The 27132-nt window shown below is 36.3% G+C and overlaps 1 long non-coding RNA gene across 1 annotated transcript in view; it reads left to right on the forward strand.

Moving 5' to 3' along the window:
- LOC135297322 (uncharacterized) overlaps positions 1-27132 on the forward strand; it is a 476053-nt gene that overhangs the window by 286312 nt on the left and 162609 nt on the right. The window contains exon 10 of the long non-coding RNA XR_010359348.1: positions 25600-25696. This is a non-coding gene — a long non-coding RNA (uncharacterized LOC135297322). The remainder of the gene's footprint in view (positions 1-25599; positions 25697-27132) is intronic.

Consider the following 27132-nt stretch of genomic DNA (forward strand, 5'->3'; position numbering starts at 1 on the left):
CTTGGAAATTGAAGGAATAAGGAGAGATGGTAGTAGGTGTGTTAGAGGTGCTGTGCAAGACATAACAGAAAAGATGGGAATTTTTTTTTTATCCAAAATCCCTTACTTATAAGAAAAGATAAACCTGAGTGTGATTTCTCAGAAAATGTGTAGGTCTCAGAAAACATAGGAAATGTGGAAAAACAAAGCTTTTTTTTTTTTCTTTATAATTTTGTAATGCTATCTGTAAATGCTTGAAATCAAAGGAGATGTTCTGTTCCCAGCTGCCATGAACCTGGTCACTGCAGATGTGCTCTGTATTGTGGAGGCTTTTGTGGGTAGTGGGAGCATCAACCACTCTGATCCCAGGATAAGTGCTGAGATCCCCTGGCATAAAGCACACTCCTGGAATGGCTGGGGAAGCCCTAACATGTCTGCCCAGCACTTTTGGTGGCAACCTGAAGCATTTTAAATATAGGTGTTGCTCCAGTTTGAATATGATGTAATGAATGCAGTGATCACAAATGCCTCATGGAGCATAAGTGAAAAATAGGAAAAGGGCAACAGGTTGTCTTAGAGAACTTCTCAGAAACTGAGCAGAATCTTTCTTTTTGCAGTGAAGCAAGATTTTAGGGAAATATTTAGATGCAACGAAAAGGACAGCTTCACACTGTGTGGACACAGGTGGAGGAGACCACATCCAGGCCTGCCTTTCATCTTCTGAGAGATGTCACTGACAGGTTGTGGTTCTGTGTTCAACCTCCCCACACTACAGGAGGAAGCACTTATAGGTCCTTCTGAAAACAAGCCAAGTAGCAGCAGCAAGACAGTTTAGCAGTAGGTAATTAACCAATTGTACCTCTTTGATCATCATGAAAAGGAGATACTTATAACTACTGTGAAAAAACCATACTTGCATAAAAACCAAAAAAAATTGTGATTACTTCCCATAATTGTTGCTTCTTTTTGACAGTGGCACTTATGAAACATCTGAATGCTCTATCAGCTTGTGAGTAAATGTCATTAAGTTAACATAGTTGCAAAGTTTTCTCTTATATTGCTAAAGACTTCATGAAAATATTATAGTTTTGTAATACGTAAGCATGTGACAAAGTAGTAGTAAGTAGACTTCAAGGTTAAAAGATCATTTTTTCTAGTATAGATTTATGTTGGTATTTAAAAAATTTCTTCTATATTTATTGCCTTCCCTGCAGAGTGAGTTCCTTGAGATGTTGCAGTGTGATTGGGTGTTTCCTTCAACTTTTAAAAAACGTTTCTGCATTAAAACTTAGCACAAATGTATCAGGGGATCTGTCTTGCTGCCACTTTTTCAAAACAACTACATTTGAAATCAGTGGGGACATCTGTTGAACAAGATGTGGCATAATATGGCCTAGGGCTACTAAGTTGCTTGCTTGATAAATGTTACCGGAAATGTGTTCTGATTATTGCACTCTTGGTCTTTTTGCGAAGTGCCTTAACTATCAGCTTATCCTTGTTAATGGTTTCCCCACAAACGTGGTCTTTTCTGCCAGACTGGCATCAGTTGAGAAGAAGGAGGAGGAGAATCTAGTCTGACAGCTGTCCCTCTTGCAGAGCAGCTGGAACATCTTTAGCAATTATGGAACACCAAAGAGAAGGGACAAGAGTCCATAAAGAGGTAGCTCATCACACCTGGCATTTTAGGACAGGTACTCAAGGGGGTATATTAGTGCTGCTTGGCTGACTTTGAAAGAAAGCTTTGGCTTTACTGTGTCTAAGGCCTTTCCTCCTTTTAGATATTTCCAATCTGGAGATAGTTTGTGGTTTGTGCATTGGGGCTGATAGTAAATCAACAAGGATTCTTCTAGTCCTGGAAAATTCCAGGAAAGAATTGGAAGACTGAAGTTGTTTCTATAAGATAATTACTTTTATCCTCAGTAGAATGGCCTGTGTGAGCATCTACATATTGGTAGAGTTGGCAAGAAGCTTTAGTAAACACATTACTGATTTTTATATTGCAGCTTGAGCACTACAAAGATGAAGATAGACCTTAATGTTTTGGTCAACTTCAGGAACAGGGTGTAACTTTAATATCCAATTCCTGCTTACTGTCGTTTCTTAGTAAAAAGGGCATGTATTTCCCAGTGAAGGTCAGATATAGAAGAGGTTTCACTGAAGTTGTTTGCTAAATTCTAGACCAGTAAGTCCCTGAGATGAAAATAGTTGGAACCCAGGAACGTATTCAAGGAAAGCAATTTAGTGCAAATTTCCTCTGTTTTTCCTCTTTCCAAAGCAGCTGCTTATAACCAGCTGCTGTCAGAGAAAAGCAAATTCAGTTTAACCATTCTTAGAGTTTTAAGACATCTAGTCCTTCTACTGGAATCATTTATCTTTACACTCTTGGGCTTTGCCTGTCACAAGTGAATAGTGGGGCATCTAAGGTGAAGTTGCTTTTGCTCAGGTCCCTGGTTTGTGCAGATAGCAGAAGTTACTTTTCAAATGTAATGAATTAGACAAAGGGAACTAAGTCCTATATCCACAGAGGAAACTGGTACACATGACCTCACTCATGCACAGCTACATCAGAAGCCTGATGGAAAGAAAAGACTCTGTAATGAGAAAAGGAAAGAGAAGAATCAAATTTTAATGTCTATGTGATTCTTCTATTCCAATGCAACACTGTAGGAAACAATCCCCAAAACATGTACCCATGCTCACCTTGCTGGGTCTTGTGGGTATCAGTGGTTCTCAAGAAATGTACTCTGTGCAGCAAGTCTCACTTTGAGCTAGTTGGAAATACTGCAAATATTTTTTCTTTCTCTTCTTTTTTTTTTTTTTTTTTCTTAATTTAAGACAACAGCACAATTTTTGAGAATGTCTTTGTTATAAGGTACTTTCAGGTCCAAGAGAGATTTCTGATCACATATGTGAATATAAAAGTTTATAATGATTTTGTGTCTCCAGTCACATTTTGAGATGCAGATAGTTCAAGTCAGTGCTGTTATTGATATGAAGTAAGGATGTTGCCCACGTATCTTTTAACTAGTAAGGAGGTCTCAAGCTTTACTGGAAAAGCTGGTACTTTTTCCAAAAGAAAGTGCACTTTGCATTTCACACTGAATCTAGACACACACCCTGCAACAGGCTGACTTAACTTATCCGTCTATTTCTGCTCTTCTCATTTTTAGTAAAATCTCTTGCTTTCTGAGCAACTGTAATGACAGCTGTAGACATGACATTTGTTAGAGATTAGTGAAGCTGGAAAGGAACTGTTATCAGCTTATGCTGTGTGAAAACCAGGTTATAGGCTTCATAAATTCTGACACCTGAATGACTCCTCTGATTTTTTCCACATAGTTATCAACATAGCAAGACACCAGCTTTGATGTGTGTTCATTCCTGTGTTCACCAGGGCAGCCTCATGTCTGTTTCCTCACTTATCTTTTAAGTTTAAGTTCACATCCAGTTGTTTCAGCTCCTTTCCACAAGAGTATCTTCTCTGTCACTTTTCCAGTGCCAATAACAATGAGATTTTTATCTTTCATTGAGTTTTCACATGCTACTGCATTTTAAAAATAAAGAGAATCTGTTATTTTTACCCTTGACACTTGTTTTATAAAGGGTGTACACAAGAAGTAACCAGAGCCAGCTGTTCTTCAGATAAAAATACAGAACTTTATTGCCTCTGGAAGAGTTATGTCCACTTTTACAATCTCATGGCATGCCATAAATGTTTTTGCCCTCTGAACTAATATATTTGAAAGCATTTTCCTGCATTCTAATCCTTGCTGTAGAAAGATAATGTTTCCAAGCGTTGCCCTCTAAGCAGCTAATCACTTGCTCAGCTTCCCACACTTTAGCTTTTAACCTCTCCTTTCTGACTGATGAAGATAGTTTAAGTCTGGCAGATAAGGTTTTTCTACTATAATATATATAAGGAAAACAGCTTTTTACAAATCCAAGCAGACTGGGACCTGCAATATTTCACTTCACAAAAGTATCAGATGAGGAAGGATAATTGCCTGAGTACAAACTTGAGTAACTCATTAAATACACCAAAATTATGAAAGTAATTTCTTGATCTGACATTAAGATTAGTTAAAAAGAAAAAATAGCAGCTGCTTTGTCAACAGAAACAAAGAATTCAACACTTTCCCTTATCCTCTTGCCAAGCTGCTGCTTAGTCTTATCTTTTAATTAAACCTGAACTTTAAATACATGTGTCTAGTGTACTAGTTTATTAAATAAAACATCAATAAACAAACAATATTTTTGTCAATTAGCATTCAGGTCAGAGGTTTCTGGTTGTTATTTTTTCCTCCTTACAGGATGGACATATTAAAGGTCTCACTTTTGTTGCAACTTAGCTTAAAGTCACCAATTAAGAAACAAGAATTACAGTCTTTTGCTGAAAATGTTTTTAGTTTCCACTAGAATTATTTTCTACTACAAAACCACACTCAGCTGCTTTAATTTTGTGTTAAACACAGACATTACTCCCAAGAAATGAAACCTAGAATAGCAATCTCTACTCCTTATCAGTCTTTGATAAGGAGTTCATAACATCTCCATTCAAAAGGGAAAACTTGATTGGATAAATTTTCTTCAATTCCCAAATAATTTTGCTGGTTTTTCAATTTAAAAATTTTTAAAAGTTATTTTTAAAACTCTTTGAGGAATTTAATCTCTTTGGGGAATTGGAGATAAAACCCTAACTACAGTGAAGCCAGTGGGAGTTTTACCATTTTTTGGAGGCCAATTTTCATAAGATTCCTCAGATGAGACTGAATGAAATTGCAAATGACCCTGTTCATTGCTATGCAAGCCCACAGTTTTGATGTAGGGGTAGTTATTCATTCACTGAATGAAAGTAAAACCTCATGATTTAGACAACCATGCCCACAGCACTAGAACATAGTTCAAAGTACTGAGTGTCAAAGAATGTAATTTCTGGCTACAAATGGCTAAAATCCACATCATTTTAGGCTTGTCCCAGCCTAAAAAAAGACTTAAATTTTTCCTAAAATAAGAAATGCTGATGGGATCAATGATATTCTTGAAGTTAAACGTATAGTTTTCTAGGTTAAGCCTCAAATGCTTATAAATAATAGAGAAATTAAAAAAGCAATCCAGATTAGTCCCAAATTACTAGATCGTCAAAGAAAGAAAAAAAATTGGTAGTCAAACACATGTATGCCCAATGGAAATAAAGCTTATATTTAGAACTCTGGTGATCTAAAATATTTTTACCACCTTGAAAATATTAACAGTCAAGGCTACCCTTTTCCTCAAACACAGGATGACTGCACTTTCATTTCTGTTCAATACAGCATTACATTGCAGTTTTGTGCACATTAATAACACAGCACGGGTGTAACACTATAATGACTCATAACCTAGAACAAACACAATGTATTTATCTAATATGAAATGATGTCATAAGCAATGAGGCTAAAACATGCATCTGAGAAGGAATTCATGATGGAAGAAAGCAAGACTGTTTCCAGTGACTCTATGCAAACATTAGGAAGGTGGTTAATTGGTAAAATGAATTGGAATTAATTATGCATGAATCCTGTGGCAAGTACAGCAGCACTCAGCTCATTAAGAAATCATAGTTTGGAATGCAGGGTGCCATTCTGACTGCATTTTATCCTCAATGTGCTTATGGCCACTTTTCAGAGGGTTGCAAGGTAGCTTTATAGAGTGCATTGTCATTAGGAGAAATACCTGGCATTTCTGAAGCACGTGGGGAAGTCAAGAATACTTTGAACTTGTGAATTCCCTGACAGATGAGTGAAGATAATATGCTATCTTCAAAAATAGAAAAGGGCTAAGACTGAAAAAATGAGGCCCCAGGGAAAATTTAAAAACAAATAACTAATCAATTTGCATTTTAAAAAATCCAGAGATAGAAAAATGGTAAAAAATGCTGGTTCAAAAATGATTCATTCAAAACAATTTAATTTCCTTCCTTGGAAAGGTAACCAGCATAATATCTAGAAGAACAGGAAACAAAAAAAATAAGAAAACTGTATTTTAGTACTGCTTTTTTTGACACTCTCATGAGCCTTACAAAGTATTATGGTCTAGCTTTTATCATGGTAAAGCCAATGCACAGCATGGATCAAAATTTCCCCCCTTTAATTAATGTGGGGCACTGGGCATGTCTTTTTAGGGAAGGAGCAGACAAACAACATAACAGACCATAAAAATGACACCAAATTTATAAGGAAAAAGCTAGGAATTTAACTATATAAGGGAATATTTCACTATGGAAATGGAAGAGTTTTCCTCATTGCTAATTAATGACAGAAAAATTTACATAAAATCATATTTATTTTAGATATGAAGAAAATCTTCTAAAATGTTATGGAAAATGAAGTATTGGGCTGATATATGTGGTGTGTTCAGAGATTCATGGTGTCACAGAACAATTTAGGTGGGAAGGGTCCTAAAGAGGATATTTGTTCCAACACCCCACTCAAATCAGATCCAACAGAGCAGGTTGCTCAAGATGATGTCCAGTGAAGTTCTGTTTGATTTTTGGTTCCAGAGGCTTACACTGAGTTAAATACAAGTTGTAGACAGATAGAGTCCCAAAGTCTGGTTGGTTTTATATAAAGGGTTAAGGAAAGGAGGAATATTTTAGAAATAGAAGAGAAGAATATTTTAGGAGTGCTCATTATTTTTTCAAGTAGGATTTCTCAGATATGAACCCTGTGATAAAGCTTTGGAGATATAGAAGGAAATTTAAATTACCAGGACATTCTTTAAAATCACACAGTTCAAAGAAAGCTTAATAGAAGAAGCTGAATCTTCTTCTGTTGTGGGTTTAGAAGACATTTGATATGAAAATTTAAGCTATCAAGTATTTAAAACAGAGGAAAGAAGAAAACCAAGAAGGTGGTATGTGTGCTCTGTAGATGCTTGCAGAAAAAAATAAAACTAATAGCAAAAATACATGCAGTCAAAAGTGAGAAAGAAAAGTGACAAGGAGAAAGAAATTGAAAATTCCAAATGATGGAAGAAGTCCTAATCAGCTGTATGTGTTCATTTTCAATAAAGATGTCTAATGAGGGCATAGAAATTAAATCAGAGGATTTGTGCTGGAAGCAAATAACTAGCAACAAGAATTAAATGAGAAGGAGCATAGAGTAAACAAGTGATATTTGATGAGAATGTTATAAAACAAACAATAAATATGCAGATTCATACAATATGCATAGAGAATATGAAAATAGTGAGGAGAAGTCTGAAATTTCAGAGATTATATTTTTCAGATTCATGGGAGCCAAAAGGGTTGCTCATCACTTAGGAAAAGTAGATTTGATAGCTGTATAAAAGAGTAGCTGGAAAATTATTGCATAACTTTGGTAATGGTCAATTATTTGAGAAAATATTCAGACAGAAAAATGGAGAGTTGGAAATATTGTAGATTATTTTTTTGCCTCATCTGGATCCAAATCCAGCTTCTTACTAAACTAAGGTTGATTTGTGGTGGTCCTCCTCTGGTGCTCACAGCCTCCTCAGTTGGGCCATGATCTTGCAGGTGGTCAGCAAAGCACCCACTGCTTTTGGGAGTGGCTGATTGTTTGAGCCATTGTCCATTAACATTCCAGTCTCTTACATGAGGTTAACTGAAGTTAAAGTAATGGTACTTTTCTGTGACATTGAAGGCAAGATGTAAAGCAAGTGTTGCTTTTGAATTTTGGTTGAGTAAATATCATGATGGGCCTTTAATGATGCAAAAGGACCTTGCCTTTACACTAGAGAATGAAGGTTTGGTGAAACATTGAGGAAAGAAGGAAAGAGTCTTGTAGATACAATTAGGATATTACACCGTGTTTAGAATATAATTTTCTGTGTGGTATTTTCTACTCAGACTGTCCTGCTTAATTTTTTTGTAATGGAATGTACTCAATCCCATTTTCAAGATAACATTTTGGAACACATCAATTACCATGATTATCTGAAATGAATTAGTAGTTCAGCGAAATGTATTATCTCTCTTTTCCAGGGCTGGATTGCTTTTCCTGGGAAAAGGACAAATGACTGCAAATATAATGTCTGTTAATCGTGATAATACATAAATTGAACAGCTTGCTAGGATTGCATTTATTATTTTGCTCTGCAGCCATAGTAGATATTTCCTTCAGCTTTCCTCACAGAGGTATATTGCTTCAGCCAGCTTAGAAAGAAGAAATATAACTTATTTCTGTAAACGTGGACATGTCTGCAGTTTTGACAAAACATTCATAATTTGTAGTATGAGAAATGAGGAAATAGAAAATCTTTAACCATCATCCCATTACATCCCTGGGAGTATTGGAGTCCTCTGCTCAGCAGAACAGGCATACCACATCAAATTTTCAATGTCACTGACCCTGTGTGACCCTTCCTATTGAGCTTCATCAATAATTTTTGAAGAAGACTTGACCTAAAATGTACAGTGTTTTAAATCCTTCTTGAAATCCTTGTCTTTCAAAACATGCTTGTAGGAGAAGGTGGTAATAACAGAATACATTCACTCTGTAACTGCAATGCTCAGCCTGAATCAAATATAATTTTTGTTGCACCCTTTGCCCTTTGCAAAGGGTGCAACAAAGGGATGTCTTTTTTTTTTTTTTTTTTTTTTTTTGGGAGGAGGAGGAAATTCATATTCTTTCTTGCTGAAGTCACCCTAATTGAATAGTAATTAATCCAGAGAGTGTGCCCACAGGCAATCTAAATTAATGGTAAAAGCACCCACAAGCTGACTGTTTGGAAATATTCAGTGGAGTAAAAACTGGAATGGAATTCACTAAGGTACTTCTGTACTTCTTTCTTGTGCTTATTTTGCTGTCTATATCCTCTGTATGGTTATTGACAAAGGGCATAAAAGCAAGAAAGACTTCAGCCTGGGCTTCAGGGAACTTACTCCTCTACAGCTGTCCACCTATTTGTCAATAGTTCAAAAACTGGATTTTTTCTTCCTCTTTTGGAGCCCATATACAGTCCTCACATCTCCAACAAAGCAGTTATACTGGAATTGGGCAAAGAGCATGACTCTCAGAATATTCTGTGAACAGCTTGGTAAAAAAAATAGGGGCATCAAGAAACACAATTCTTGTCAAAAATTAATAGAAAACATTAGACTTTGAATTCAGTACTGTCATGCAATACAGGGAGCAGAAAAACAAGCATAAATTAAAAAGAAAAATATTCTGCTTGTAAAAGAATCTTTTAAAACCTTCTCTCTTGCCCAGAGGAAATATTGGGAAAAACACGTTCGGTACAGAATCCATGTGGCAGATAGAGTTTCTTCATCAAAACTGGTTCTCTATCCCAGCCCAAGATAAAAACCAGAGCCTGTAGAAGGCTCATAGAGCTGGGTGTACCAAAACAAAGCAGAGTGAATGAAAACCAATCTTACTGGAGTGCCTTATAGGAGTTTTCTAGGCTTGAAATCCTGAAGTACTAAATCAGCTTTAACGTGGATTTAGTGGGTCTCACAAATGTTTGGTAAATTCAGACATGAAATAGATTGAAGAATTATTCCTCGAATGAAAGGGTAAAAGCCCTATAGTCTTGATGATATCTGAGAAATAACCTCTTACCCTAACAGTCACTCTTACCAGATGCCACCAGTCTGTAAGATTTAATTATTTATTAAATTTGCTTTTTGAATACTTTGTTTCCAAACCATATAACTTGCAGTTCTTATCTTGTTTCTTATCTACTTCTTACTCTCTGAAATCTTCTATAAAATCCTATTAAAGTTTTGCCTTGGGACTGCTGGATTTGTTCCTTTTGATGTCATTATAACCTACTGTTCAGCTTCTGGGTAAGTGTCTTGAGACTAAATGGGAGAGAGGTCTAAGTGTGGGTTTAAGAATTTGCATTCCAATGGAGATGCAAATTGCCTGTGATTGTAGTTGAGATGAATGTCAAGGAAAGAAGCACTGGTACAATCTTGGGTTAATGTGGTGTGTCCAAGTGTGTTAGCAGCAGTGAGCTGATATGAATATTCCTGTAGTGGGACCCTCGTTTTCTTGGGAAAAATGAACATAATAATTGATCAGACCTGTAGACTCATCACTGATCTTTTTCTTTCAGTCAGAAAAAGAAAGAAACAATCCATTCTTTCATCATCAAACACATTTCTTTTGTGGAGGTTTACTAGGCTGTTTTCTAAGAAGAGAACAGAAAAGTATCCTTGCATCACAGGAACAAAAGTAATTAATTAATATGTCACGTGTAAGTGGCTGGCCCAGCAGACTGGCTCTCTCCTGTGGCATTGCAAGTGTCATCCACCTGGGGCCATGTAGACCACTCATGCAAAAGGGACTTAGAGGGGTCCCAGTGCTGTATCTCTGCCTTGAAGTCAATTGAATCTAGTGGGAGGTTTTCTGAAGACTTCAGTGGTATTTTTAACACATTTTTCTATGTGCCTTTGAGTGTAATGGGTGTATGTAGGTGCTCATAAATATCCATTCTCTGAAGACATTCTCTCAGAATTTCCTTCAGGCTCCATACCAGAAAACCTTGGATGTGATTTTAGGTTCGTTACTCAGCCAAATGTGGAAAATTCATGAGGTCTCAGGGGTTTGCTCCTCCAGTTTTCACAAATATTGGCAGTTCTATCATGGTCTGCATAGTGCAATTTAGTGATTATATGAAAAGAACTGAAGTGGTAATCCCCGTTGAGCTGTTGATTGTGTAATGAGAAGCTTCTAAAGTCTTTCAAAGTTACTGAAACAGGTGTTGTGAGGGATAAGAACATCAGACCAAGGCGAATAAAATCGTATAACAGAAGCTCTGCTTCCACAGAAGCAGATTTCCTTATACCATCCAAGTTAGCCTGTGGTTTCACAACCTTTTGTTGTTTTTAAAATCAATCTTCTGCTCCAACAAAGTTCCAGACTAGCAAATCCAGAAAGTGAAACTACATAGAGCAAAAATTTACAATAGCAGTGGCAAAAATAGTTGTCAACATCTTTTGAAGCTACTAACTGGAGCACTAACCTTTGCGCTTGTTTTTGCAGGACAGACAAATATCTACTGGGAACTAGATGGAGGTCATCCACACATTTTATATGGGTCACTGAATAGCGATCACAGGGTAGCAACTTTCATTTTGAATCAGTAATGAAGAGGTGAAAAGCACCATATTTCTTTAATAATGCCACAGGCATTCCAGGTCTCTGCCTTCATTTCTTTTTCCTACTGGTTCTGTGAACCCTTAGGAACCTGGTTACTTTTAGGGCCGAGCAGGCTGCCTTTTCTGATATTCAATGGGGATTTTGAACCTTAAAAGTTGTCTGTTCACAGTGGCAAAAATGCATCTGGAAGAGAAATACAGCATGTATGAAAAACATTTTTCAGGAAGCAAAGGAAAGGAATATATAAGAAGAAAGGGAATAAACTGTATTCTTTTTATATGATAAGACAAAATGTAAAGTAATGAAAGTAAGTAAATAAAATCACTGGTGGAAACCAGAAAAGTGTTAGTAAAGCTTCCTTCAAACAGATGGCTTGTTTTTATTCCAAGAGATACATAAAAAGTTTTATTATTATCTAAGTTGACCTTCCTTCATTTTATGACATGAGAGGGAAGAAGAAAGATAGGAAAATGGAAACTAACAGCTATTTGTAAACACAATGGTGGAATTTGCTGTTTCAAAAAATCAACAAAATGTTCAGGATTGGATATTGTTGTGCAAAGGGTATGCCAGACTATTAGATTTTCAGCAGCTTAACTCTCAAGGGACAATCCATTCGACCAAGAAATCAGGCCCTGGTCACTGTAGTCTTATATAATGCCCTTATGGGCTTTTAAGGATTGATTGTGGGACAAAATATAAGCATCTAATTATAACTGTAAAGCAACTAGAGATTATTGCTACCATTTTTTTATTAGGATGAATAAGTTTTCAGTTTAGACTAACCCAGCTATCCCTATGTTTCCCTCAAGGGACAACCTATGCTTGCACTGGTGATGCTATGAAGTGAGGCAGTGTGTTTACTATAACTCAGGATTATTTCAAAGAGAATGTCCATCCAAATTTTGTTTCCCAGAAGGAAAACTGCAACAAAGAGAGCAACTCCCAGGGTATTATTTCTTCAAACTGAAACCAACTCCCTGTTGGCTGAAACTTACTGAACTTCACATATCTTCAAACATGGCTCTCAAACACCAATATGAAAGGTCTCCTTGTTACCTTGAAAGAAACAGTTAAAGATGTGTGAAGTTCAGTAAGTACTGAACTTCAGTAAGTGGGGATCAATTGGGCAAGCTATGGTCCATGTCCCTGTACTTGATGGCATCCCATGCCTTTTGGTGGCATTCACTTTGGTGAAGATTTTTTTTTTAAGTATCCATGCCATGTGTCTCATATCTTCCCCTCAAGGTTGTATCTTCCTCCTTGTTTCCCCTGCTTTTGCAGCATCTATGACATTAGTTTTGTCATGTTTTGCTCCTTTGCACTGCACCTGATGTAATCCTGGTCCATTTTCTTGTAGTCAGCAAATGTCTAAATTTTATTGGTTTTTGGTTTTTTTTTCAATTGCATTTCATTTGATCGTATCTCCTTTCCAGAGTGTTTCTAAGTCTTTCTTTTCTGTTTTGCAAGATTTAGTTTCCCTTCCCGAAAGGAAATGAAATTTCCTTTCGGGAAGGGAAAAGTGATCTTGCGATTTCAATGGGGATCAATTGGTCAAACTTTGGTCCATGTCCCTGCACTTGATGGCATCCCATGCCTTTTGGTGGCATTCACTTTGGTGAAGATTTTTTTTTTTAAGTATCCATGCCATGTCTCACATATCTTCCCCTCAATGTTGCATCTTTGCCAAAGACCTTTCATGTTGGTGTTTGAGAGCCGTGCTTAGACTTTGGTGTCTGAGAATTAAATGGACTAATATGGGACTAATATATCTGATATGCTAGATGTGCTTCATCATCATATTTACTAACCAATTTTGTAAAGATAGTGTAATGGAATTGATTTTTCTAGCAATAATCTACTCATGCTGTGAAAGATACTTTTAGTCTTGCTTTATTGGCTCTCATTTTGCAAGGTGCTTGAGGTTTTTAGAAGCGTTGAGAGCTGAGCTTCTAGTGATTTTCAAGGCAGGCCTAGAATTCACCTTGGTGAAGTTTTCTATGTACATCAAGTCATCAAACAAATTTCCTCCTGCTGCTTTCCAGTGGTAATAGAGCTCTGTAGCTTCAGAACTGGGTCTGTCAGGAGGAATTGAGTGCCTGGCCACTTGGGTGATATTGAGGCAAAGGTCAGTCTGCATCCAGTGGGCTGGATGTTCCTCAGAGTTTTGAGCTGACCTCAGTGTGCTGCCAGAATTTTGTGCAGGGTTTTCAGTGCTGGTTGATGCACATTTTGAGCCACCCATCAATTGCACAGAGGTCACTGTGCACACAGCAGTCCCTGGAGCATCACAATGGGATAATCTACTGCTCTAGCAATCTTTTTGGATGAGAAAAATCTTTATATTTAAAAGAAGTTTTGCAGGAGACTTTTAGTCATAAGATAACTGGAAGAAAAAAGCCTTTTCTAAGGTCTCTCCTCAAAAGATTGTGTCCCTTTTTATTTTGTTAAATAAGAGTATATCATATTTGACTAGAACGAATGAACAAATTTTATAGTATTTAATAACTGAGCCAGTGACTCAAATACAAAATTCTTTTGACCCAAGGAGAAAAGAAGTTCCAGAGGAGCAATAACAATAAAACCAAAACAGCAGTAACACCACCTCTACCAATAACAGAAGAAAATAAATAGGTAGTAACTTTTACCTAAACCATATTAAAGATCATAAATATATTTTAAACATTTCGTGCTTAATTTAATATTTAGTCTTACAAAAAACCATAAATTTCAGTTGCTGGAGTACAAACCTTAGCAATATACTTTACTGGGACATATGTTTGTTTTTCCACTCTTTGATATTTTTATTGGAAAGGTGGGTTTCTACTGTTAGTCTGTAAACAGAAGTGTGCAATTTGTCTACCTCATACACCTCAGTAATCGGTCAGTGTGGGACCAGCACAGGATTTTCTGGTTTGCAGAATCATCTTGAGGTATTATCAATCAAGCATAATCAATCAACAGGCAATAGTTTCAAATTTTTATACAACCTCACTTTGTTCTTTTCTTCCTCCTGTGCTCACAGCAAACAAAACACTGTCAACAAGGGCCTTTTTGCAGAATAAACTGAAACTGGAATCTTTGTTTCTTCCAACCTTTCTAATCAGGGCAGTACAGTGTGTTTATTAATAACTGTTGACTTACGAAGATAAGAACCATAAAACATTTTTTATGTGTCAATCTTTAATTGTCATTAAACCTTCCATAATTTCTGAAAAGCAATAATATAACTTTCAAGTATTCTCTTTTAAAATCTAAAAGTGAAGATTGTCTAACCTGGAAAAACACTCAGTAAATCCAGACTGGCTTCACCACTGTTTCTTGCCTTTATCTCTCCTGACCTTTTGGATTTTACAGCAAAATTACTAAACTTCTGCTCTTTCCATTATTCTCATTAATTTTAGCTGCATCTAGGGCCCATTCTCCAATTCCATACTTTTTGCAGAGATGTAGTTTATGTGCCACTGATGCTTTATGCTAGACAGGATGTGTTCATGGCCACTCATGAAGTTTGTCTTCTCTCCAGGAACCTGATACAAGCCTGAGTCAGGTCATAACAGTGTCTGTACACATAGAAAGGAGTAAGTGGTTCTAGCTCTAAATAGGTGTATTTTTAGGTGTCAAGTAAATGGCACATGTGGCACAAAGCAACAATCAGCCTTTCTTGGAATCCAGCTGTCACCATTGGCTACTCTGATATTTTTCCACAGAGCTTAATTTTCCTTAGATTTAAGACCTTTATCTCTTTATTGTGTGCATAACTTGAGAATTGTATAGTCATTTGTCAGTTCATGTCCACAGATTTTCTCAAAACTGGAAAAAAATGTTCACTAGGCACTAAAAGGTACTTCATACAGGTTTCTCCTTGTTGGGTGTGCTGGATGTCTGCAACTGAGAGTAGGTAATGTGCTGTCCCCTCCTCAAATTTTCTCTACTGTTCTTTGATGCTGCTGCCATGGAGAGAAAGAGGGGACCAAAGTCTGCCTGGAAGCCTGCCCTGTGCCTGTGAGCCTCTTTGTATCTAACAGGGAAATGCAGACTGAGACACAGGGACAGCGTTTTTTTGGGTCACTTTTGGTGCTTGAGGACACTGTCAAATCCAGACATGGAGCAAGGATGACACGTGGCAAACTGAATGTAGTTTAATGATTAGGGTGTTTTCCTGGGAGGAAAGTGACCCAAAGTTCCCACTTCTGTGTTTCACTTTTAGCTCAGTAATGGACTCAGGTTAAATGTATGCAAATCTCAGGGAATGGGGTCTGAAGCCCCACATCCATGCCCTATAATTGCTGTCCTTCTCACTGCGTGATTTCTTCTCTCTTTGGATGCACAAATGTCTGTCAACGGCACAAAGAGCTGAGAACAACCTTTTCCCTATTTCCTCCATGTCCTTCCCATTATACATACTGAGGTCCTGTTTAGAGTGTTTTTCTAGATGTAGGGGAGAGGAGATGAGCATAGCGTCATCCCCTTCAGAGAGCTGTGTCATCTCCTTGCTGGGAGTTATGATAGATATGTATATTGTAATGTAGAAGTACACCTGTGTGCACAAGGAGAGGATGGAGGGAAAAGCTGTCATTGTTCCTTTTAATGATTTTTTTTAAGCAAATCCAGCATTCCTTCATTTAGTGCCTAAAGGCTTTGAGCAAACTCTACACCAAGTGCATTTTTTAGAGGACTGCTCTTCCTATCCTTCATTTTTAATTCCTCATTTATTTAAAGTGTTTTCATTTATTTTGGTCACATGAATAAATGTAAAGCTCAATGAAAACCTTTGTAGAGCACTGCAAAGAAATGCTACTGCTACAAGTGGCATCAGAATTCAGGCTGGGGACACTGAGCCACAAAGCTGAGGACAAACAAGTAACCCACTGCACTACCCATCACACATGAAACAGAAGTTGTGTCTGTGTCTGCAAGGTTATGCCTACACTTATTGAAACCTGATGTTATACCACATTTCTATTCTTTGTACTTTTAACGCAGGTGAGGAAATGGCACTTGAGGAAGAGTTTGAAAGGTCTCTTATTTAAACAGCAATTCAAAGAAAAATGGAACGGTTCGAGTTTGAAAGGGAGTTTTAAAGATCACATCATTCCAGCCATCCTGCCACAGGTGGCAACACCTTCCACTGGACCAGATTGTTGAAAGCCCCATCCAGTTTAACCTTGAAGCTTTCCAGGGATGGAGCATCCAACACTTCTTTGGGCAACCTGTTCCAGTGTCTCACCACATTCATTCTAAAAAATTTCTTCCTTATGTCCAGTCTAGATCTATGCTCTTTCAGTTTAGAAATGCTTCCAGTACAAAAGCACTAAGTATTTTTCTTGCAAAGGCTGAGTGAGTACTGTCCTCACAGTATGGCTGAAAGCATGGCAGGAAGCCAGCTCCTCCTTCCCGGACTGAGACATTGGTTCTGAGATGACTTAAACACTCTGGAAATTTCATCAATAATTTATAAATGATTGGGCATGTTGGTGGAGAGGAAGACCTGGTGTGCCACGAGCTCTTGACTGCTGAACACATGGTAGGAGGGTAGGTTAGACGTGTGTGATGGTCATAGAAGGAGTAAGATAGGTTTTCAGTTAGGTTATTAAAAGGGCTGGGTGAGGATTTCAGAGAAGTTATGCTGTGAAATGGTATCTTAAAACAAGGAAACAGAAGGTGAGGATTTCATCTGTCTTACTCAAAAAGATCCCTACACCAGTGCATGCAAACAGAAAAATACAGCTTAAAGCAAAATACTGGGGAAATTCTTGAGTGCATTCACCTTCCAAGGAGACACTTCTGAGCAATGAAGTTGGAAATACTTTTATAGAAATCTATGCAAGTTTTTCATCAACTTTCTGACCAAAATTGGATGCTGTGCAGAAGTAAGTGTGATACACTTGTGCAGTACCTTCTAAAGCAAAGGACTCTACATTTATTTGAAAACTGCATATAGAATGACTTCTAACTACTTAAAAAAAGCCCAAGCTGGATCTGAAATGTATTTTCAGTACAGCTTTTCTGTATCTAAAAGAAATGCAGCAAGTGTTGCCATATAAACTTAATGATCTGTATATTTAATGATGATAATACCCTGTAAATTTATAGTTGGCTGCACATTGATTGTGTTCTGTTTGATATCTAGAATTTATTGGCTAGCACAGAGGCTATGAAACAGAGTTATTATGGTCTTGAGTCCAACTATTAATGTCTTCTTAGTGTCTCAGATTACATCCCTGCAGGAACTAGGAGCATGACAGTGACTGTGATGGTCACATTCTATCAACAAGTTAGGTGCATGCCCTCAAGAGAAGAAAAGCTTTGCATTTTCTGTCAGGAGTGGAAAAATGATTTTACATGGGCCAGTAAAGGTAGCAACAGTGGCCATAGGTTTTAAGTAATTTATGCATAGGTTTTTCAATTGTTTATGTTGGACTGTCAGATGGAAGTCAATGTGTAAAAATAATTCTAGCTCAGCTCTTAAGAACAAAACTCTTGAAGCACTTTAGTCAATAAAAAATGCCCAAATACAGGAAATGACAAAGTGACTTGTGCAGGAACATCAATGATGCAGTAAAGGTGCTTGTTGAATTAGACAACTAGACTTTATCAGGTGTAGTCAGTGGGAGAGATCTCTTGATTGTATCAGGAAATTGAATAGTAATTTGCTCCAAGATTTACCCTTAAGTAAAATTAAGTATCCTGGTAGTTCAGAAGTTTCATTGTCAAAATTATTTTGTCCACTGTACTCACTGGGAACAAAATTAACAGCTTTGGATTTCCTATTATCTGTGACATTTATGCATTGTGTGAAAACTTGCTGGAGGTAATTTTTAAGTTCTTGAAAGATGATAATAACAGGGATGATGGAGAGTCACTTTCAGTGTCTGAAGACCAATTATATATCTTTTATAATATGCTTTGTGGTACAGACTTGAAATTAAAACAGTCCGATTTTTTATGACCTGAAAATCATTACATAATATATTAATTGAAGGATCAGTTTCAATAAAAATTGATGAAAAATCCATAACCTTTGACCCTTAACTAACTAAAAAGATATAGGGAAAACACAGAAAAGGTGCAAATATGTTTCTCAGTGGTATACATCAGCTTCAATGTCTTGATCTCGTGGTCTTGCTTTACTGAAGAAGATTCGCTTCACTTGATTCAGACACTTCCCTTGAAAAATGTTGACTTTGCAGGAAATTGCAAGCGTTTTCAATGATCAACAAGCTGGATATGGTGCTCTTTGGTAAGAATTATTCTTTACTAAGACACTCAGGACAGAGACTGCACTTGCTTTAGAAGTAGAACCAGTCTAACGGTCTATCTTCAAATCTTAGTTTTTACAGTCCTTTTAAAACTCACAAAATTTATTAAGTCCTTTCTTACCTTGTAATGGGCACAGTGAAAATTTTCCTTTTTTTTCTAAACACAGTACAATCGGCCAGGCTTTCCAAGTATTGATTTTGTTGAAGATAAGCTTCAAATTAAAGCTTTTCAGTTGTACACATTAAGAGTTTCCAAATAGATTTCAAAAGAAAGACTGTCTCCTTCATCCTATTATGTTTCTGCAGTCTTTACTTTCAGAGGTTTCTCAACTCCCTTTCAGTGAATAAGTGTTGACAATGTCAAAATCTTTAAAAAATTGAGCCCTGAATGGGCTCTAAGATTTTTTTTTCGATTTTTTTTATTTTATTTTTGGTCAGGTCCGAGATTTGCAGAGCCTGTGGCATTGAGGAGACAGAATGACTCCTGGTGCTCTCTCTAAGGTGAAATAGCTTTGCACCTCAAAATAATACTTTATTAGCTTGATTGAAGTGACAGTGTTCAAGATACATCTAAAATGCTCAGAAGAGTTGATTTGCCTCCAAACCTTGTTCTGACCCCAAGTGCTTGGAAGAGGTCATTAAAGACTTTTTCATCTTTGTAAAAGCAGTTTTCTCCTACACAGACATTTCTGTGTGCATCCCAGATTCACAATGTGCAGGAGCTGGTCCACAGCTTCCCACAGCACAGCACTGCCTTGCAAAGGTAAAAAAATCTGAATTGTAAATTTTAGCTTTGTTGGGTTTCTACTGGTTAGTATATAGGTGATAATTATTCAGTATGCCCTTTTTATCTTAATTGTTTTTATCCTGAAGATTCACTTTAGATTTACTGCAGCCAAAGTATCAGATGCAGCTGAACCCTTATGAAAAGGATTTGCTCTTTAAAAACATTATTTTTCTGACCATAAAGTTCCAGAATTTCCCCCTGCCACATTTTTCAAAATCTTTGTTTCTTTTCTCTGGATTGTTTTGGAATAGTGTTTTGGTAAAGGATTTTAAAACAGATTTTGATTCCTGACTAGAAAAACTTTGACTCCTTTGGATCCGCTTCACCAGACAGAACAAATCCTTCTTGTATTTACTGAACAGCTCTGTTTGTATCTCTCTGGTGTATGTGCTTTGCATCACCAGGAAAACCTGTTGCATGTTAATTCAAATAATGTGTTATTCTCTTTGCAACTAGGCAATAAATGTTGTGTAATACATTGCCACACACCTCCTGTCTTCTCTGTTTCTGTCTTACCCTCCTATAGCAGCTAAAGCAGGTATTTGATATGTTTTTTGGAGGGTCTCAGAAATGCCTCTCTGTTTCTATTCCCAATTACCATTAATTGGTAAAAAATTCTGGCCCCACTGGCTACATCTGGGCTACTAAGTAACATTAGGCCAGGGACCATTTTTTGGCTGTCAGGCCAAATGTCACAAGCTGCATCCAAACTCTAAGGCACTTGACCTTCTGCCTCCGCTGGGCCCCATGTGGCTGGAGGGCAAAATTGTTATTTTGTTTGTCTTTCTTTTCAGTTTAAAGGATTTGAAATAGTATGGGGATTATGTAGCAGCCTTTCAGAATCGTGTTTTTATAGCAGGAACCTGAAATTATGCTGCATGCCTCTGGGTGTTGCATGAAGGCAGCAAGAGAGTGTGAAGGTACAAAGCCAAAAAGAACAGTGTTGCAATTTCATCTTCGTTAATGCAAGGTGTATTCTAAGGGAAACTACAGCTGGACAAGAATCTTGGAGATATTTTCAAAATGTGTCTACCAGTTTAGGAAAAGCAAAAAAGACAGTCATTGTGCATTGAGCACAGACTGGCATATATACTGGAATGCGCTGGTTTCAATTCCTAATCAAGAATCAAAGGGATGCCAAACAGCAGTGAGTAAGAAATTAGATGGTATTTTCTGGATGTATTTCTAGTTTGGAGTTTTTTTGTTTGTGTTTATGTGGTTTTGCATTTTGTTTCATTTTTTTTTTCCCCCTGTAGCCTAATTAGAATACTTTGCTCTCAAACATTTCCAGGAACTTAGAGAAAAGTTTTTCTATTCAACAATCAACATTAATAGGTACAAAAGCATCTTTATTAATTTATTTCTTCTGCCTTATACAGAGTATAGCCTTTCTTAATAATTTGGCATCTTTAATCTTCACCTGTAGACTACCTCCATCCTGAGATCTGAAGCCATAATTTTTGTGATCTTACACAGGTGTTGGTTACATTTGATTTTAGTATGAGACATAAACCTTAATCAGAGGTAGGGAGAAATCTAAAACATTTGGATTGCCTCTCTACAACAAGTCCAAATTTCATTTTTTTGTCTTCATGAAGCTGAAAGCTTTATATTTCCTGTATTTTTCCAGCTTCCTGAAAGTAAGTTCTAACGTTCCTAGCACTGTTCATTTCAGCTAATTTCACTAGAGTTGCAGGGTTCCTCTACAGTTAGTTTTTCTTGCTTTCCTCTCTTTGGCTGTTTAGTACTACAAAACAATCTGATCCATAACCTTCAGCTATAGGCTGGTCTGAAACAAAAAAAAAATGGAGAACAGAACAAAAGAGAATGTCAGCCTGGAATGACACTAATTACATTCTTTTCACTGGACTTTACTTGCAGTTCTTTTAAACAACAACAAAAGTTTCTGCATTCAACCTACTGAGCCTAATCCCTGTCTCTTACACTACACTAATGAAAATCAAGAGGAATTCTATTGATTTCAGTGCAGTTAAATCAATGTAAGAGAAATTTAAATTAGGTCCATTGTAGGCAAGATATACGGCTGCAACCAGTCAAGCATTTATGTAGTCCAGCAGCTCTCTATGTAGTACAGAATAAATAAATGCAGAAGATTCCCTATTCCAACCTGTCAAGGCAACTGCTCAGAAATTAGCATTCAAGAAGTTCCTCATGGCACGAAATCATTCCGAAACTCTACTGGGGTAAGGAAAAGATTATATGTATTGTTAACTCAGAGTACATTATACCCCATGTGGAAAGCCAAGACTATTTGTTATATTAGTCCAGAAAAGTGGGGTTTAAAATGAGCAATGAAATGCATGAGAAGAAATGTATTTGAGATGAAGCAGCGACTATGCATTTTATGTTTTTACCTTGTAACTACTCACTCTTTTAGGTCAGTGAATTCTCATCATCCCTTGCTAGCAAGTGGAAATTAGATTAATATCTGGAAAGAAGAAAATCTTGAAGGAGTTTCCTTCTGTCGGATAGTGCTAATGAGGTTCCTGGACTCAGCCACAGTGCGAGGGACTGAAGATATGTGGTAGAAGAAGGTTTTTAAAATTGTCTTCTGATCTCAAGGCTTTAGTATGCTCTATGCAGGAATAGATATTTTGTATGCCACAAAATGGCCTTCTAGGACACCTGACGTGTTTTTAAATAGAGGGTCAGTTTGTACAAGAACTGCCTTTTTTTCATGATAAAGAACCAGGAAAAAGAAAAGGAACTGGAAGTAAGAAATGTGCTATTGAATACAGAATGGTGAGAAATTCCATCTAATTTGACAAAAGAAATGTAGTTTTTTTGACATTGGAGTGCGTTTGAAATTATTATTTGTGAACAACTCTTTCACATCAGTAAAAATCTGGTCCCCTTTCCCCCAAAATTCTAAAGCCCAATGGAGAGATCTTGTGCCAATAAAGGCTCAATGTTTCCAAATATACCAGATGTTATATTAGGAAACACTATACTTTCCTACCAAAATGATCTCTGAGAAACCCAAATAAACAAACAGTGTGCTCCCCTTCTTTTTATTTCCTCAATATGCAGTGAATGTTTTTCTTAATAAAATGAGCTTTCATTTTGGCATTTAACTCAGGTTTTAAAAGATTCAGAAACATTTTAAATGGATGAAATTATAAATTCAAAAAATCATCTTGAAATGAAAAATTTACCTTTTATCACATAAATAATATGCATTTTCTTGCGAACTCACCCACAGTTCCAAGAACCTCAATTTTTGCCTCACAGTTAATTTTATTCTTAATTCTCCAATGTAGAGAAAAATCCATAATTTCCCCAAGAACCCTTTTTAACATACTTTCCTGTCTCTCTGTAGTCCTTCTTCTGTGTTCAGACAGTAGGAATTAAAGCTGTTTTCTGCAGGCTGTTTTCAAATCCCTGTGAGATCTGTAGTCTGTCAGTGAACATGCAAAAGAGCATTTTTTGTGAGGTGCTTTTAAAAAATATTTGCTCTATCTCTGCTATATTTACTTTTCCTTTAACTCACCCTGATTGCCCCATTAAATTCAATACTAAAGCTGCCTTTGATTTCAAAAGGATCAAGTTCTGGCTGATGAGTAACGGGATCTGATCAGCCGGGAGCTGTGAAGCTATAAGGTGCTCAATATTCAGGCTGCAAATAAACTGCTTTTCAGAAGGCTGACATTGTACACTGTCACTTCCATACCATCAAAAAAACCTCATCAATAAGGGTGTGAATATGTCAGCTTTTCCTCTTTGTTACCACTGCACTATTTTGATGTCAGCAGTGTCCTGGTACCAGCTAAATAAATGCTGAAAAATAGGATCCAATGAAATTGTGGAGTTAAGTGCAGATTTTCAGCCATACCAGTTTTATTAATACCAATGGGGGCTGCATAGTTGAATACCCATTATACCAGGCTATAATGTAAGCCTTGGAGGACTACTTCCATGTTCCTTTTGCTACCAGAATTAGAAAAGGGATCCCAGGATTCTTTTGGATCAGGCTGTAGCGGTTTGTGCGATAACGAAAACAACAGAGACCTGACACATCAACAGGAGGCTGAGAATGAAAGACCAGAGGTTTTACACCTAACTCAGTGATGGGTCCTTCTGAGATCTTGGACAACATTTGCAAATCTCTGTGCACCCTAGATTTGATATCTAAAGACATGCTTCTATTTGCAATACATTGTGAGATATGTGAAGCTACATGGTGTAAGGTCTACGGATAGCCTGAGATGTCCCACTGCCATTAATTATCAAAACATAATGTGAAAATTGATGGTAGACCACATTCAGAAACAGAGGCATGAACAAAGTAATGGGAAAAGAGAAAGAAATTGAGAGAACTGTTGGGGATAAAAAAATTCCATGTGTTTTTGGGGAACGGCATAAGTCTTGCAGACTCATTTTCCAGATTTCAACTATCTTCAAAGAGAAACTTTCCATCTTGGAAGCACCTTTTTTTGATTAAAAGTATTCATATTCACTAGTTTTTTAGTAAAACATGTCTTAGAGTGTCTAGTCAGTGCAAATTCTCTTTGTTCTGAGAAAGCTTATATTTCAAGACATCCTTAGATCTTAAAGAAATGAGTGGTATTAACTCCATTTGTAAGTACTAAGGATCTAATTACTTTTATTTTTTATAAATGTTCCAACATCATCAATGCTACTTACAGCAGTGTATAATGTCACCATAGCAGAAAAACACCTGCTATTTATTCCTAACTTCAAAAATTTTCCTTAATATGGCAAATACTTTCCTCTGTGAATAACTTTTTTTTTTGCTTTGTAGTATGGTTTTGCAAGTAGGTATAAATTGTGGAAATATTATTAAAATATTAGAGGGTAATTTTTTGAAAACTTATCAAAAATTTGACACCTTAATTCAAGCCTTTGTCTATTTGAGTAAAATAAGAGCATTTGTATTAACATTTAAGGGTTTAAGATGACATGATTAATGCCATCTAGAAAAAGTCAGTCAATAATTTTGCTTTTGGAAATGAGACTCGTGAATCCTTACCTTTGCCCTGGTTGGAAGATTAATGAAATTAAATGGATAAAACCAGAAAAGCAAATAAATTACTAAGTGTGTTCGTAAAAAAACCTTTGTAGAGTCAATGAATTCAGAAAGAAAACTTTGTAGTTCATAAAGTGTGTCAAGAAATTACTTAAAATTGCTTTAATGTGGTAGTGGTATCATGATCTATCATAGAAACCCACAAAGAAATTTCTGTTTTTTCACTGAACTCCAAACCCAAGGAAACATGTAATTATTGATATAATTTTCTTGCTGTTGGCAACATTATTACTGTGTTATCCTCCAAATAATAGGAAATTGTTGCATACCTCCTAGTCAGTTGTTTAACTTAGCAGAAAGGGTACCCACCTAGGACCAGCCTCCCATCTTGTACCTAGTGAGACACATACACAAGGAAATGGGCTTGCGGCCTTAAGAAAACTCACTCTGAATCTGGTGTTCAAGTTTTCAGACACGGTAGAGGTAGATTTTCTGGTGCTTCTTCAAGATCAGATCCTGAGAAATGAACTCAGAGAGCTTAAAAAGGGAAAGGAACAAAAAAAAAATCAGATGCAGATGCTTTAATGGAGCAGACACTAAAATCTTCTACTTGTGAATGGTCTAAAAGTAGTGGTCTAAAAAAAGAAAATGCTCTTCTATCTCTGCATGTGACTGAACTGCAATAGCCTGCTTTGGAAGTGGCAAAGGCATTTCTTTCCATTACATTAAATAACCTTATAATATATAACCTAATATGCAATATCTCTGTACCCTCTGCAAATGATTCTAGTATTAATTGAAGGTATTAACGAGTCATTCTCATTCAAGTATTTTTTTTCAGTCAGACTATGTCCTTCTTCTAGAAAGAGGAAGGACAGACTTTCAGGTGAAATCTTAGTGTGATCCTTTCATTTTAGGCATGGTAAGGACCTGTCTATTGCTAATTTTGAGACCAGAGGAGCAGCAAAAGAGAAATTATTAGCCTACTCAATGTTGTTATTTCTGTCTAGGTCCTGTAAGACAGTAAATGCCTAGTGCTCATTAGCTCTAAGTTTTATTTTGGGGAAAAGCTCCAAAACATTACTGAATTCTCTTTGTTGGATCCCAAATCTCATCTAAAAACCAATAAATAAAGGAGCTGGAGAACTTTAAATAGTTGCCATGATCAAGAACAATAATTTTGTTGCTTCTACTCATAGCATTTGTATTATTTTGGTGACTAAGAATATTTAAAATCTGCAGTTATATGGGTTTAAGATTTAGATTAGACATTATGTAGTAAAAAAAATCATTGGTTTTAAAACTAAAACTTGTATTAATATTGTATAACAGCCTTGCAGCACTTTAATTAGTGTACTTTTAGAACTGCTTTGAAATTTTTCTTCTGAAAGAGATTTTTCTGCTTTTCTGTCTAACTTATTTAATATCTCTTTACAGTATCTTTTCCTACCCTCTGAGGTTTTGTTCAGCAACTTCATCTGTGCTAATGTCATCCTTTCCTGGAATTGCCTGGTATCTTTCCATCTTAAATTAGGTAAGATGGTAATTTATGACAATCCATATTTTTGCTATGTCAACATGAGTAGCAGCTTCTTATTTCTATTCATGATCAGAGGATTTATTTATAGTGGTGTAACAAATTCCTGCAGGAGTGGGAAAATTTTTGAAGAATTTCAAATATTTAGCTTTGAAAACAAGTCTTACAATGAAAATTCAGGGTAAAATTGCATCATCATAAACTCTTTCCTAGCAATCATTTGCTGATCAATAAATTAATCTGTCATTGAGTTTAACTAATTGTCAAACAGCTTAAGTGTTTCTAAATATACATAGCATGGGCTTCTATTAATAGAGTGAAATTTAGGGGATTGCACAGATTCTAACCTTGTGGTTTTCAACTAAATGTGGATGTATCAAATTCCTGAATGAAGAAGATATTCACAGCAGTAGCATGTGAGCCCACAAAAATGTATGTAGGATGAAATGTTCGTTCATCTATATTTCAAGCCCAAAGGTAAAAGTGCATTTCACGTCTGTACCATCCTTTAAACTACTACAAAATTTGATCATTGTAGATGAAATATTTCAGTCAAATCATCTTGGTTTGCAGAACTTTTGGGACAAAAGTTTACCAAAAAATAATCACCTCAACCTTTCTCTGGGTTCAGCAAAAAAAAAAAAAAAAAAAAAAAAAGCTGTTGTTTTCTCATTCCCTTGTCAAAGGTATTACTTTATGTAATTGATTTAGATGTAATTTATTTTTATCCATCCACTTAATTTTTAATCTGATTCATCTGATAGGCATGACTGTAGGGGACTGGATGCTTCCAGCTGAATTACCCTCTTCAGGGAGGAAATGATGGATGAATTCCATGTCTACTCTGCCTGTAGTAGCTGATCTTCCTGCAAAGAGTATCTATCATTATAATTTTGAAGGTCTTCAGTGAGAATTAATAATTTTCAAATTAGTTATCTGGAAGAACCACATAAAATAAAATAAATTACTTTTTTTAAAAAGTTTATTTTCTCATTTGGGAAAAATCCTTACAATTATTACTATGTGTTGTAATTCAACAATAAAATTTCACCCAACCATCTAAATAGTAAACCAATTAACTAGTGCAAAAATGGACTGCAAAACTGAGGGACTTTTTATAAGAAGTCTATTTTTCATTTTTTCTAGTGAGGGTTTTGTAATTATTCAGTCTGCAATTAAAATTTGCATTGATATAAGAAACTTACTGCCTTGGTTAACCCCAAATTATCCAACTGGCCTCATCAAGGGATAATGAAATCAGTTTTCTATCTATGTGTTGATAGAAAGACTCTAGTATTTGCACAATTATATAAAAAAATGTTTGATTTCTTTAGCCTGGTTTCAGCTGTAGATAAAGATGTTGAAGGCATAACATTTACAATGCCCTTTTGTAGTTTTACATTATCTGTAAAGGTCAATGGAAACTGTCACAT

The sequence above is a fragment of the Passer domesticus genome, chromosome 3 (assembly GCF_036417665.1).
Source record: "Passer domesticus isolate bPasDom1 chromosome 3, bPasDom1.hap1, whole genome shotgun sequence".
NCBI classification, from domain to species: Eukaryota; Metazoa; Chordata; class Aves; order Passeriformes; family Passeridae; genus Passer; species Passer domesticus.